Source organism: Rutilus rutilus (genome assembly GCF_951802725.1).
Source record: "Rutilus rutilus genome assembly, chromosome: 15".
In the NCBI taxonomy this organism is placed as follows: domain Eukaryota; kingdom Metazoa; phylum Chordata; class Actinopteri; order Cypriniformes; family Leuciscidae; genus Rutilus; species Rutilus rutilus.
The window spans coordinates 12,222,878-12,239,348 of record NC_140220.1 but is presented as its reverse complement, the minus strand read 5'-3'; the positions used below and the strand labels follow the sequence as shown (position 1 = coordinate 12,239,348).

The 16,471-nt window shown below is 38.2% G+C and overlaps 1 protein-coding gene across 7 annotated transcripts in view; it reads left to right on the top strand.

The window, feature by feature from the left end:
- Positions 1 to 16,471, top strand: part of cdc42bpab (CDC42 binding protein kinase alpha (DMPK-like) b) — a 62,732-nt gene that overhangs the window by 6,886 nt on the left and 39,375 nt on the right. The gene's annotated exons all lie outside the window — the stretch shown is intronic.

Sequence of the window (16,471 nt, the reverse complement as noted above, 5' to 3'; positions counted from 1 at the left end):
GTTTTCAATGTAGACACTACTGAATAGCAAAGTGATTTGCGGGTTCAGCGGTTTTGGTTTGGTTTCTCTTTCAGTAGGCGTGCATTTGTGTTTTGCATCATAGTTTCCAGTCCTCGAGGGTCACGGGAAGCTCTCGCTGACCATGCAGCACGATGAAGCAGCCTCGAGTGTCACAAAATGAGGAAATCCTGTGGTTGGAGTGATTTTTGTCTGTTGGTTATCTTGGCTGACCCCGTAAACACTAGGTATGTTTTGCTTGCTGCTGTACTTGTTAGCCTCGCACATAACGTGCATGTCAGGCCACGTTTCAGTCGAATCTACCTCTTGAGATTTCCAAATGACAAAAATACCCTCACACTTCAGTAACTATCACGCATGACTTACGCTTGATCAAGATTTTACAAGCTTTCCAAATTGTAAATGCCTCGTATTTTGAGATAATTACTCTTGCATGCAAAAAATGCTGCACCCCTGAGATGAATAGTTAGGCTGAATTGCTGTAATAGCTGGCTAGCTGTAAAACAGTGTACACGGTTTAGTAAGGTTTGTAAAATGGAAAATACAGGCAATTAAACAGACATTTTTATAGATTGAAATCAGCCTCAGATAGGTGATAAACATCATGGAAGGTTATCTGATATCATATTATGTTGATTGGTCTTGTTACCAATCTGACCTTTCAAGATTTCCTGTCTCAACTGTCAAAGTTCATTTGCTTAGCAGCTCAGACTGCAGCTCCATTCTAAAAACTAGTCAGCTGCATCATATCATGAGTTCTTTTCTTTAGACAATCCAAAATGGCATTGTGACAAGTGATAAATATTGATAAATATTGATTAAAAGTACTCTACTCTAATTGCAGTACTCTTTTTCTCAGTGCATCCCAGTTCTTTTTTGGCGAGCGTCTCAATCAGACTGTCACTTCAGGGTGCCAGTTTCAGCAGAGGAAAATAATGGACACTCAGTTTCATTTAGGCTACCATATGAGATCTGAGTAAACCATTGGTGGCAGGTGACAATTGATCACGTTTTAAAGGTCCCAGGTTTTGATGTCCTTATGAATATATATAGTTGTGGTATAAGTACCAAAAGCCATCTCAATATATTTTACAGCTTTCTCAGGAGCTCTGCCAAGAACAGGTCGATTTTGGCCTGTCTACTTATTATTCATGAGCCTCTCTTCTGATTGGCCTGTTGTTTTCTGAGTGACGCACGGCCAGGCCAACCACAGGTAACTAGGGTCATGTATGCTGTAGCCAGGCGGCAACCTCCCTGTCTCTCTCTTGAAACCAACACGGAAGTGAATTCAACGGCAATTCATCGACTGGCCGCTTGAGGCTGGATGCAGAAGTGAGTCAAATCTGTATCTCCCCCATGTTAAAATGCCCAACTTTACAGCAGAAAAAAACATGTTTACAGCCTGGTGCAAAAAGTGGCTTTGGTCTATATAGCTTATTTTTCCCTTCATGACAACTGTGAGGGGGGTGAACTCATCCGTTTAAATTATATTAAACCTTAAAATTTCTGCATAATTAAGGGTGTCTACTTTAGATTGACGGGTGGATTCCCGCTGCTGTGGTCATTAGTCATCATTAGCCGTTTGTCTGCTGTCTGTTAGCCGTCATGTTACCTCAGTTCATTGTCTGACAGTAAAAATAAATAAATTCGGGACTGACGCGCTGCCAAGATGGCGACGGTTGGCCACGCCCACTTTAGGCTTCAAAAACGGTCTTCAGAAACCTACGGGTGACGTCACGGACACTACGTCCATATTTTTTTACAGTCTATGGCTGGCCTGCTGTAGCTTGGTGATGCTCACAAGTAAGGTAAATTAAACAGAAACACCTGTAATGATGGTGATAAATTATTTGTTACTAAAGCATAAACATTCACAAACCACTGTTAATTTAACATAAAAGCAAGCATAGGCTACTACTTGGTTTGGCATGACAGAAATAGCGCAAAGTGCGCTCCCTTAATAATTCCTAAAAAGCTGATATCTCAGTTCATCGTGACCTCACAAAGCTCCGTTATTATCAATAAAGCTGACTGCACAATGAATCTTTCATAATGTCAACACTTCGTTTGTTATAATCAGAGGATTTGCCAGCATGCAGAATTCAGCAATGAACAAAAACTTAGTTTTGAGCGGTGGGTGGATTCTATCTTAAATGCGTCTCATTGGCCATTGCGTTCAAGAAATCAACACATTATGTCTGTGATTGGCTACATTGCTCAACGCTGCAAACATATTATAAATAACATGGCCTGTAAATCGTTTTTATTTAGTTTTAGTCATTCTTGCTGCTTTTGTGCAACATATGAATAACAATTTATTTGCTTTTAGGTGTTTTATTTTTAGATATTTCTATTTTGCGGGAGTCCCGCGAATCGTATAATTCTTCCGCAACCCGCACACACACGAGTACCTTACCGCCCGCACTCGGCCATCAAATCTAGTCCTGCACCGCACTCTGTTGTGTTGGGTCCCGCGTGAGTGCAGGTCTCTACATCCATCCACTGAACAGCATTTTCTCGACATGTTTCCGCGTTGTTATTGCTCGATCAGCAACGATGTTGTCTGGGGGTTGGGCAAAAGGAGGGAGGGATGGTGGGCAGTGCTCGGGGTGGTGACTGAAGAAGGCGGTGACTGAGTAGTTCTTCTGACATCACATTTATACGGAAGTCACAACGGCTCGTGAAAAGGCACAGCTACTTTATGCAGGCTGTGTGCATTTGTCTGTGGATTGACTGTTTTGAAACTTCTATGGTACTTACATAGCCCCTAGACCTCTGCTATCATGAAAAAAGCCAGGAAATTTAAACTAAGGGTATGTTCACACTTGTAGTTCGGTTCTCTTGGTTCTTTTGGTCTGGACCAAAAAAAAGCAAAGAAATAATACATCTAGTCCTGGTTTGCTTAGCATTCACACTGTCATTTTTTAACACCGAACCTAAAGATACCAAAAAAACAAACCACAAAACAACAGCTTTTATGACGTATAATTTGCGGTTGAACTTGTCAAACATCCAAAACAATGCTGTGTGCTGGGCTAAATGTGTATATATGATTTGTATTTTGATATTTTGTATATATGATAAGCTATATGTATTTTGACCAGCTGAGAACTCGTGAAGAGCCTAAAAAATGCGTAAAGGAGTCTCTTTACGGCATGGTAAATGTCTGAGATAAGTCCAATCTGGTAACAGAATCTAATTGTGTTTCTTCCCCGCTTTTCAAACCAAACGGTTTTTTTTTTTTTTTTTTTTTTTTAGATGTGTTTGGCAGTAGACTAAATTTAAAGGCACTGTTGATAGCTGTCACATGTCAAATTTGTCAAGGTCATAGATGAGTCCTCTCATTATGAGTGCTGTCAGCATGTGTCTGACCTGCTGCGGGGGGTTAGGAAGAACGGCATGGGTGCGAGGAGATGCTCCATGGATGGGGGGGATGGGTTTTTAAAGAAAGAGATGGGGGTTTTCACATACATGACTCCCCATATATAATTCATGTTGTTGTAGGAAGCAGGTAGCCTACCAGTTTGAATTTAATTTCAGTAAAGCTTTTGGTTTGGTTGTTAAATAATTTTCTTTCGTAATTCACAAAGAATCCAAACAAAGTGCGTTCTCGGAAGGCTTTGCGGTTGAGACAGTATTTTGCATGTCGGCTGTTCAGTAAAGCTGAAAGAACACGGTTTCTCCCCCCCCCCCCCCCACCTGTCTGTCATCAGTCGACGTGTTTTGCAACATCTTTCTTTAAGAGTCTATCCACTTTTTGAACTCTTGTGTGCATTTCTTCTAGTCTTGTCGAAACATGTTTCGTCAAACGCATATTTTTGGGATACTTACGGTTTCAAGTCCTAGCACTGACACCTTTCCTCTGTAAGTTATAATTAGTAGTCGTTTCCAACCTAAGGGATTGGCTGTGGCCCAGAAAGTGTCTGCACTGGAGGACTGCAGAGGTGTGTGTGTGTGTGTGTGTGTGTGTATAAAGCCTTTTTGTCCCTTTCATTTATTTTTGCTGCTGAAAAGGGGGGTTTGTGCCATCTTTAGACCATGACTGCTTTCTGTCATTGTATATAAAGTGTTCACATCACATGATTTGGACTTCAGTCAGAGTTAAAATATTAGATTTTCAACATGCACTTAGGTTTAACTGCACTTATGTTTATGACTTCAGTCTTAAGGCCCTTTCAAGAACATTAACTATAAAGATGACCATAACGATAACTATCTTAGCATTCACACCAAGAACGATAACCATAACGATAACTATTTTAGCGCCCACACACCAACGAACGATAACGCTCTATTTATTCTAAGCACGCGCTGCAGGTTTCTCATCTGCCACTTTAAATGCTTGAGCTCTTTAAAGCGGAAGGGATTCTGATTGGCTGTCAATGTTTTTGTTTATCAGCTGGAAAAAATTGTTCTGAAATGTTATGATATGCAGTTTAGCCAGACTTTTGACTAAATGCCTAAACACTATTATAAGCTTCACCTTATTCTGTCCTTGAGCTGCCTGCTTAAATAGAAAAAGACCATCTAATTAATTTGACATGTAAAGAAACCAGCCACAGGTTGTTTCGTTTTTCTTTTTTTTAACCAGAAAGTAATTCTACAGCAATACGCTTGTGTGAAATAACAATAATAATTTGGCACTCTCTGCGAGTGGTTGTACAGAAAACACTGGGGAAATGGTGGACAGTGTGTGTAGACTCTGATCAGATATCTTTTTATCTTACCATTAAGTGCCTCAAAAAAGTTGTAGACATATTTATAAATAAAATAAGTTAGAATGAAATAAACTCACCCTTTTTATTTTCTACATGTGTTTCGTTGATCTTATACAATTCATCCATGCATGTTTAATTTGTAAAACTAACTAGTAGGCTACATTCTCAAAAATGTTTTTACTTTTCTAATTTAAGGAAGACATATAATCATACAGGTTTGGACCAATAAGAGGGCGAGTAAATGATGACAAATTTTTATTTTTTTAAGTGAACTATCCCTTTAGCCTTATGTGAACAACACGGTGAGAAGCATGTGTGTGTATGGATCACATTACAAATTGCAGGTTACTAATAGGGTTTGATGTTTGCTTTTAATGGGAAAGTGTTTTGACAGACAGTGTCTAGCCCAAATTAAAATGTCTCGGTGGCATGTTCCAACGAAGTTGATTAGCGATTAAGATAATAATGATTTCGATGACAGTGATGATAATCTGAACATATTACATGGGTGGTGAAGTTTCAATAGTTCCGACTGCCTCCGGGTTTTTAGTCAGTCGTGGTAGGAAACGTCCAGCAGGATTTCATTCACTCCTCTGTTCTCAGAGAATGCAGTAGGGTAGAGTTACATCTACCATTACATATTTTGCCACAGGGAGGTGACTGGGTGGTATTATGTTGACTGAAAAACTCCTGCTAAGCTAATGCTGGTATTTTTACATCCCTGCCAATTGAGCGTAAACGCATTGCTGTCTGTGGAAAGTTTTCACAGCTCTTGTGTCAATGTCAGTGTTGTTGGATGACTATGTAGCCTAATCTTCTTTGAGGGATATGACCGTTCTGCTTTTCTTCGAAGGTGTCTGCATTAGGTTCTGAGAAATGGCTAAATTAATAAGCCTACACATTGACCCTCACATGAAACAATATCATACACTACCCTTGTTTCCCTGACATACAGTTGCAACATCTCGGTATCGACTCCCATCAATAAAGTAGTTCACCCATGAATGAAAATTCTGTCGTCATTTACTCACCCTCGTGACTTTCTTTCTTCTGTCAAACACAAAGGAGATATTTATATCTGATTGTCTAAGCTGCTCTTTTCCATTCAATGAAAATTAATGGTGACCAAGATTGTCAAGCTAAATTTTCCGTGAATAAAAACGTAATTTTCAGTGTTTCCTACAGAAATCTGTTTTATGGTTTCAGAAGACTGAAAACCATATGCTTTTTGCTTAAAAAAGCAAAACGCATAATAAAAGTGGTCCATATGACATAGTCTAAATGGACCGCTTTTATTATGCTTTTTGCTTTTTTAGTCTGGTTGCGATTAATAGAAATATAGGCGAAATCAGTGTGCAGCTGTTTTCAGTGGCTCGGTTCACAGTAAATGCTGCTCCACACAAACTCGACGAGTCCGGGACGGGTCGCTTATAACACGCTTTTGAAAACGGCTGTTGTCGACATTGAGAAGCTTTATAGGGTTAGTTCACCCAAAAATGAAAATTCTGTCAGTAATTACTCACCCTCATGTTGTTCCAACCCCGTACGACTTTCGTTCATCTTCGGAACACAAATTAAGATATTTTTGATGAAATCTGAGAGCTGGCTCACTTCTCCATAGGCTTCTAAGGGATCGAAATTTGCCGGCCCAGAAAAGTTAGTAAAGACATCGTTAAAAGAGTCCAAGTGACTACAGTGGCTCAACCACAAGTTTATCAAGCGACGAGAATGCTTTTTGTGCGCAAAAAATAACGACTTTTATTCAACTATTCATTTTCGTCTGTGTGGGCCTGAATGAATTCACGTAGTGCTTCTGTGTTGTACGTCACACGCATCACACACATGACCAGCGTCGGCCAATAGTGAGTCTACGTGGTGATGTACAACCCAGACGCGCTACGCTGTTACACTACGTGAATTCATATTAAAGCTGGGGTAGGTAAGAATGGTCTAAAAAACTTATTTTTCAAATTTGTTTAAACTTTATGTATTTATCAATACATAATTAAAATGTAAGTATTCTGAAAAAGAAAGTATAAAAATCGAGTGTTTGTAGACCTCTAACGACTGTTTTAAAGACAGCTCATTATTTCCATTCAGTCCACCCTCTCCCTTCTGGGGTCCTTCCAAAGCCACGCCCCCAAAACACATGAACGCGCGACTCCGACAGCTGAGCTGGAAGACGCATTATTTACCTGAGACGAGCGGAGAGGAAGGAGCGCAGTGCATGTAGCATCATGTCAGAATCACATGTAATAAAAAAATCGAACTTTATCATTATGAATATAAACAAATAAGATGTATTTTAGTAGCCTACTCACTATCAAGCTATCATATCGATATTGGTAAAGTTTAAAATATATTTTTTTTGATTCGCTAACGAGCTAACGTTAGTTATAACTATATGGCAAAGCTAAAAACAGGTTGCATTGATACACGTTTTTCCATTTCCATTAGTTGCACTGTGATGAAGATGAATTTCGTGTAAGATTCATAACATATAACGTTAGGCCTACTAGCTGTTAAACATGTATTTTGTTATGTAAAGTTCCCCCCACAGCGGAGCCTGCCGTGAACGCGCAGGCTAGTAAACATGCAGGGTCACCGATGACGACGGATAAGGTCGCTAGATATAAGGTTAGCAGGTTTCAATTGTTGCTTTGCACAGTGCGTGACATTTTATCTGTATGTTATGCGGCTAGAGTTTTAACACTGAGTCAATGGGCTCCGACGGGCTTGTTTATCGTCATCGGTCTTTTTCCGTTTACCTGTCTTTGTTGTATGAGCAGGTTCCACTCGAGAAATTGGCAGTTTTGGTTGTTTGTCCGCCATTAGCACAGCTGCTCGGCACACCGGCAATCTTGATTTTGAATGACGGTACGCGCTGTGCAAGAGAGGGGCGATCAGCGCGTACGCGAACTTGATTGACACTGCTAAGACACTCCTCCTGGCTCTGAAGGCATCTGATTGGTTCTTTACATTCGCACCGAATGGCAGTGATTGGTCAGAGTTTTTACTGTCCTGCAGCTGCTACAGAGGTCTGATTGTTTTCATTCCTTTTTCTGAACACATAATGTATTGACTACTCTCAGGATGGAAGGACCATTTCACCCAGTATAAAAAAAAGTGTTTCTGAACAGGATTACCTACTATAGCTTTAAATTCATTCAATAGCAGTTTGGGTCTTAGTATGCAGGACGCCATCTCTGGTGTCTGTCTGCTCCCCTTTGGGCCTGATGGTTTCCTTTTAAAGGTGAATGGTTGCTTCCTGTATTGTAATGCCATCTTATCTAACCTTGGTACCATGACTCAGTCTATGTATTTCTTATGAAGATTGAAAAAGCAGGGGATCATGTTACAAAACGGGTGATGTGACTGCAGGCACTGATGAGAGTACAGTAAATGTGTCGAACATGCTTTTGACATGTTTACCGTCTCATTTCATCTCCGTCTTTTGTGCGGAGAGTTTCTGTTCATGTCGTTTGTCACATAACCTTTCTGCATTCAATACATTTTTAACATAGCTGTCTGTGGTAAAAGGGCCATGTGTTTTGCTCTTTTCCACCGTTAATGCACTTGGAGCATGGTGCTTGAGTTTCGGGCATGTCTAATGGGTGATTCTTCATCTACCCCGTCTGTTTGCATTTTTTTCTTGATGAACATTAGCACAGGAACCCTGAGATCTTATTGCTTTGTTAGTACTGAGTGGTCTTCCTCTGGCTTCATTGTATTTTGGGAATATCCTGTTTTTGCATTGCAGTGGTTAGACAATTGTAGTTTTTGTCTTGTCTGACACAAGTCAAGCCATCATGCTTCTATAGCTGAGGATGCTTTAGGGGCGATATATATTGCTTTGGGAATTTGGCCGTCATGGGTGCTCACTCTAGCATTAAACACAATTTATCGCCCCATTGCATGTTTATGCAGTATGAAAGTGATTCTCAGGCATGTTTATGTATGTTTGGTACTTATTAATGATTTAATGCTCTCCCCTCTCCTCACGGAAGGTTTCATATATCACCCCCCGCTAACTACATGGTACTCTGAGCCATGACTTTGCCTTGGGGATTGAAATCACCCATTACTTTTTTTATTTTTTTATTCATTTGATATCCTGCTAGCTTGTTTAATAACATGGCCTGCCATCGCATCTATTAAGGAAACCCCTGCTCAAGATCCCTTCATTTTGTAAATGTAATTTATTCAGTCTGTTGGGACTCGTCTTATTTATGACCTTTATTAGCAGTAGCAGTTGTGAGGCACTGGGACTTTTATTCCAGATTAAGCAAGACATTGTTGGAATAACAGGTCATATAGTTGCAAAAACAACATGAATGAATACGTTTTATCATTTTATTTAGCCTATTTATTAATTATTATTATTATTATTATTAAACATATTATTTAAATGTTGGAATTGTATAATAATAATAATAACATAATATATTTTTTCACTTTATTCACCATTTTGTTTGAAATATGGTTTATATTAAGATAAAAAAGAACAAAAATAAATATTTGTTTTTGTTTGTTTTTGGCCATTAAAAGTTTTCTCTTTGGCCTTATTAGTAGTTATTAGGCTGTGTGTCCACCAAAGCGTTTTTAGCCAGCTGAAAACGCCTAGCTGTGGGCGCTTGAGAGCGTTTTGCCAGCGTTGCGTTTTTTTTCAGTTGAGACACTTTGCTTGTTATGATACGGAATATCCGCGAAAGTGTTACTAGTATCTCATTTTACACATATTTTGTTTCTATATTAAAATGTCAATACAATGTAATGTATTTTCTCTGGCTCTTGTTTTAAATGATTTTGTTCCGTTATTATGCTTGTTGTTGTCATCTGTTGACGATGTACAAGCAGAATGTGGCAGACGCGATTGGTTGGTGTGGTATTAGTCCAGCCCCTCCTCCACTGTGATTGGACGGCAAATTCTTTGCCGCAGACGGACTCTATCTCTGTGTTCGTAGTTGCATCTTACAGTCTATGAGTTGCATAGTGAGATCACCGGCGCCACCAGTCCGCCCTAACTCGAGCCAGTCCGGGCTCCTCGTCCGCGGCAGGCAGGTCTTCTGCCTCGGCTGCTCTTCGCTATAATGCGGCTTGTAAAGGTAGCCACAAACACCTGATTCAAGCATCAGACTTCCGAAATCCTCTTCTTCTATATCATATTGAGCACTCTCCTCCGCTATTGTCATAACTTTACATCTGTCTCCACAGCGCCTGTTAGCTTAGCTTCAAACAAGATGGAGGATATTGCTTTCAGTTTCAGAGAGTAAAGTCCCACCCACTGATCTGTAATAGGTCTGTAGCGTGAGCGGGTCCCGCCCCCTGGGAAAGATGAGGAACTAGTGCTTGTAGTCTCAACAGAAATCCCCCCCTCTTACACTTCCTCCTACAATGACGCAAAATGACGATTTTTGCGTCATTGTAGGAGGAAGTGTAAAAGGTAAATAACGGATTTCTCGCGTCTCAGGGGAAAATGAGAGAGTGTTGCACGACCATTCAATAGTATGACTGGGTTTCTAACAATGCAAAGCTTAATGCAAATGAGTGGAGTGTCCCTTTAATTAACTGTACATTTCTTGCTGGGGAATTTTGTGCAGGCTTTCTGAAGACTGATTACTCCATTTCCTAAGATTTCTGATTGAAATATTGCACCTCACAGAACTTCAAATTTTTCAATACCTTATTTTTAATTACTTATTTTTAAATTTCTGTAACTTTTTTTTCCCTCATATTAGAGGGCTACAAAAGTGCTCACATGACGCCTATATTGTAAAGTACAATTTTATTAGTTTCACTGTGCTCATCCTTGTTAGTGCATAGCCTCTGCTTCTGAAAGTTGTAGAGGTCAGAGCACATTGTCATAACTGTAGTACTATTGTGTTAATGCTCTCAATGCCTTATTAGCCTCTCTGGTTATGAAAGAGGAAGGCCATCCTCAGGTCTTTTAGCTCCAGGAGCCAGGACGTGTTCTTCTGGAAGCGGCATTTTTGGGTTGTTACCTCACCGTGGCCGTAAATAATCCCTCTTATGGCTTCCAGATGTCCCCTTGCCAGAGGAGTGGATGTGGGAACACACTCTCAGGGCCTAGTATTCCTCTTTGCATCCTTCTTTGCACACACTCCTGTCCCTGAATACAGCGGGGAGGGCAAATTTACACAAGCTCACGCAGATTCTCATGAGCGCCGTGTCACGCACACCCTTAACCAGTCTGGTAGGAGACACAAAGACGGGACGTGTTTTTCCAGTCCCACAATGCCAGTGAGTTTACTCTGACACTTACTTTCAAAACCTCAGTATTTGTTTTTTGCATAAATTTCATCCCTTTTTACCAGGGTTATCGTCGTTGAAACAAAAACTATAAAAACATTAATGGAAGTAAAATAAAATATAAAAAACATAAACTTATTTTAGTTTAACTTAAAGCACTAAAATAAGTAAAAGAACAATTACACAAACACAACAAAATTACTAAAACTAACTAAAATGAAAGTAAAAAACTAAATTTAAAACTAAATTTACATTTACAGCACTGCAGATTACCTCACTTTCATTTGTCATGACAACCGTTGCTATGTTTGACATGCCTGTGTTGTTTTATTAGGTTTTCAGGTGAGTGATACTGTATAGCTATTGTTCAGCTGCCAAAATTAAACAAGAGAAGCATCACTAAAGCTAATATTGTTAACCCACTGATCCTTAGATACATAGGGCGGAGCTGTCTTCATGATGCACTGGTATCGCATGGATTTCTCCATTGATGGGCCCCTCACTCGATCCACGTTTATTTGTTTTTACTCTATAAAGAGCCTCGCAGGTCCCATTATGTTGTGGTTACGTAGAGATTCATGCTTGCAGAGTATTTTATAGAGTGGTTGTTTCGCAGTCCATGCTGTCTGTTAGTCTTTTAGGACTCTAGTGGTTATGGTTATGAGCAGTATGCCTGGTTGTATGTTGTCAATGGTGTGTGTGACGTAACGCACGACTCCCACTGCAGTGACACACTTATTTTACAGACATATGGCTGACGTTAACGTGTCACAACTGTTGAAAGTTTCTTAGAGGTCAAGCGTGGCTGATTCTATCCAGTTATTTTTGACCTGTCTCAGTGGTAAGGCTGGGCGATATGAATTTAATACATCCAGTCAGATAGCATCTGAATGGTCTGTTATATAATATTAGTTTTTAACTCAAGTGTTAAATGTGAGAACTGATGCCAGACTTACCTTTGTCTTTTGGTTTGCATCCATCAAGTATAGGGGTGTAATGATACACTCATGTCACGATTCGATACAAATCGCAATACTGAACTCACGATTCGATACTATTGCAATATTTTAAGCCAAAATGCGTTTTTATTATTATTATTATTATTATTATTAAAATGTTGTTATTATTAAGCAAGCATTTGAACGTCCATGTTACTAGTGCCATTGTGAATCTGTTCATCATATAAAGCCATTGTGTCTCTTCATATAAAGCCATTGTGTCTCTTCAGAAGACTTGGATTTGGATTAGACCACTCAATTGATTATTCTTACGATGCCTTTATGACATTTTTTGGATCTTTTAAGTTTTAGAGGAATGGACTGTAATTGGAGGGGACAGAAATCTGTCAGGTTTCATAAAAAAAAAAAAATCTTCATTTGTGTTTGGAACATGAACGAAAATCTTTTAGCTTTGAAACGACTTGAGGGTGAGTATGATGACAGAATTAATTTTTTTTGGTGAATTATACCTAAGCTGAGCCTTGGATAAACTAACTCTATGGGCCCTATCTCGCACCCAGCACAATTGACTTTGTACACCGACTTTGTATCATTCCTATTTTGCACCCGTGCAGGTTTAGAAAACAATATCTTTCACTGACTAAGAAAAACCTAGTCTAAAGTCAGTGGTGCGTTGCGCATGTTATTCATATGCTATTTTAAGGGTGCATGCTTGGCCATAATCAATGTAGCGTGTGCACAACGCGCATGCACTTTGCTTATCTCATCTACACACAGACGCAGCAGTTCTCATTTTTAGAAAACCATACATTATTACAAGGAAAAATATTAACACACGAGGGAAATCATTGTTGTGTCCATGAAGATGTGAAAAAAATAGGCATAAATCTAGCTTACACGTTTACCCAAATTATTATACACCTGTTTAACCAAAGCTAATTTGGGTGTGTTTCTCCCATCCCCATACAATGTAACTTCTCTGTCTTTTACGGACCTGACGAGAACGTCGGTCTCCTCGGCTGTGAACCGCTCCTGGCGTGCGCCTGGCAAATCCGCCGTTATAATAGCAACCCGCCATGGAACAAGCGCACCTGCTCTTAAAGGGAATGTGAGATGTCGCTCTGTTTGGTTTATTTCACGTTACGCCCAAACCACACCTATGAGTAATGTAGCTACTTAAGACCAACCCATTTTAGATTTGCGCCGGGCGCAAGAGTCATTTATCCCGCCGGTATAATAACAATACTTGCGTTTCAGATCTTTAAAATAGGGCCCTAGGCCTATATCACCAATCATATCGTTTACATCAATGATACATATTTTTATATCGCGATAACTCTCTATAACTATATGTTGTTACACCCCTAATCAGGTACTAAATAAAGAAAAATCAAATCAAATAAAGTGCACTCTTTTTTTCTTTTTTTTTTCTTTTTTTGGCCTAATTCACTAGATTATCTAAAAATATCCACTACCACGTTTATTCAATATATAAACCATATTTCCAGACATATAAAGAAGATATATTGTCACGGACTTGAACTCTTATTTTGGTATGTTTCTCTGCTCTGTTCTGTTTTGGTTACTGATTATCTCCCCGTTTGTTTCTATGGTTACGTATGATTATCACCTGTCAGTCATTTGGTTTGTCTTGTATTTAAACTCCCTGTCTTGTCCAGTCCCTGGTCGGTTATTGTCTTGTGTTGTGTTATTCGCATGTTCATCATTAAAGTCTATTTAGAGAATTCCTATCCGTGCATTTTGCTCATCCAGAAGTGTTATATACCATATTTACCATAAGTGTGTACATATATATATATATATATATATATATATATATATATATATATATATATATATATATATATATATATATATATATATATATAATTGTAGAAATACAAAAAAAAGTATGTATTTATTTATTTATTTATTTATTTAACATTTATTTATTTATTTATTGCTGAAATGGTTTGTAAGTTCCATGCATTCTGTAAAAAAATGTTTTTATATAATAATATATTCTCGCAGTTGTGAGCTATACCGTCATCATAAACTCCTAGCGTCATCTAATACTATAGTTATGCTGCCTACCTTTACTTAGCGGTGTTTACACATAGTTGGTATTGTTGGCATGTTTTTAGCTGTCATGAGATAAACTACCTGACCTGTGATATGTGACTGTGACAGTGGGTCAGTGCTTAAGTGTAATCACTGTAGTAATGTGTAGCAGTTCTGATGAGATGTAATGACCTGGTGGGGTAATGAAGGCCTGCTGGGACCAGAATGCCTTGGAGCCACCAATTGTACCTTGGTGATCTACCCACTTATTTGCTCTGAAAGACAGATGCTGTAACTTCAAGAGATAATGACCCCTTAAATAGAATTGGAATATCATTGTATTTATTCTTAGTTTTTTATTATTAGATAGGTAAAGTGTTTTTTTGTACCTCTTCTAAAAAAAATTAACTGGTATTTCCCGTGTGCCACAATGCTATAGTTTTCTGGATGGTTTTAGCCTTATAGCAAACACGTGTAATAGTTTTTCAAATATTGTGCTATTTTTAATTATTATTGTTAAGGTGCAATGTTTGTAAAAGCAAATATTTACATTAATAAAAAGGTCTCAGAAGCTGTTTTGTAATAGCTGTATTTCTGCACTTTGATGTCTAATGCATAATGCATTCATTTTTACATGCATTGGGGACCAAAAGTATTTAAACATGTAAACAATTTTTTTTATGTCATTGCATTATTAAATAAAAAACCAAACCATCTTTGCCACAAAAGATGAAGCACACTTTTTTGGTAAAAAATAATAATAATTTAAAAGTAATAATATTATATATATTATATAGCATTATAATATTATTATATATTATATAATATTATATAGCAAACATGGCTCAGAAAGGTGAAATTAGGGCTAGCAGTTTGCACATGCATTTGGTTTCATATTCTGTTACAAAAGAAATTTGTATTTTTAAGTGCAGTGTAAGTTTAAAGGGATAGATCTTCCAAAAATGAAAATTCTGTCATTTACTCTTCCTCAAGTTGTTCCAAACCTGTATGAGTTTCTTTCTTCTGCTGAACACAAAAGAAGATATTTTGAAGAATGTCGGTTACCAAACAGTTGACGAGCCCCATTAACTTCCATAGTATTTACCGGTATATCTTCTTTTGTGTTCAGCAGAAGAAAGCAATGCATAAAGGTTTGGAACAACTTGAGGGTGAGTAAATTATGACAGAATTGGGTTTGGGATTTTGGATTGGATTTGGATTTTTGGGTGAACCATCCCTTTAAAGTTTTCTGGATCCACTATATATTCCAGGAGAATTTTCATCATTCATCCACTTTAAACTAGCCAAGCCAAACCCCCCTATAACAGTTCAGTTTGACTTGTTTGTTGTAGTCTGACAGGCATTTCCTTATTTCTCACAGGGCCAGACTTTTCTGAATTTCTCTCCTCTGCACAATCCAATATTGCTATGGCAACAGGGATGTCCCACCCCATGTGCATGATGCTGATTGGAAGAGATTTAGGGACAACATTGTGAGTCTGCGGCAGAGGCAGTGCATGTGCTCCATGGAAAATTTTTGCTACAGCACACCTCAGTAATGTGTACAAGAGCCATTAGATGAGGTCGAGCTTTGATATTTTAGGAAGGTCGAGCTTACCTCATTCTGAGGGTTTAGAGCTGCAGTACATAGACTGATGATGGCAGGTGTGGGTGGTGTGTTTGAACTCTTGTTGAGGATAAACATGGCAGATTTTGAACCTTATCGCACTGCGGTTGAGATCATCCACTTCTCTGTTCCCATGTTTTCCCACTTGTTAGACATCTGAGCCAGGGATGGCAGGTCTCCGTTTAGGATTGGCTACACCCTGTGAAAAAATAGCACATATAACATTGCTGTAGTAAAATAATTATTTATTTTACACAATATTTGAAAATGTTCAGCTTCAGCATTATTTTTTCATTATTAAATGCATTGTTAATTACATACACTACAGTTCAAATGTTTGGGGTTAAGCTTTTTGTATGTTTTTGAAAAGAAGTCTCCTATACTCAAGACTGCATTTATATGATCAAAAATACAGTAAAGAAATACAGAAATATTATTATAGTTTAAAATAACGTTTTTCTATTTTAATTCCTCTGATGGCAAAGCTGAATTTTCAGCATCATTACTCCAGTCTTCAGAGTCACATGATCCTTCAGAAATCATTCTAATATGCTGATTTGGTGCTCAAGAAACATTTCTTATTATCATCAATGTTGAAAACAGTTGTGCTGCTTAATATTTTTGTGGAAACTAAGATGCATTTTTTTCATTATCAGAACATGAGTAGAAAGTTTAAAAGAACAGCATTTATTTTAAATAGAAATCTTTTGTCTTAACTGTCACAATTTAATGTGTTTTTGCTCAATTAAAATATTCACTTAAAAAAATAAATAAAATCCTACCCCAAACTTGTCATGTTTTTAACAATTTCATAATTT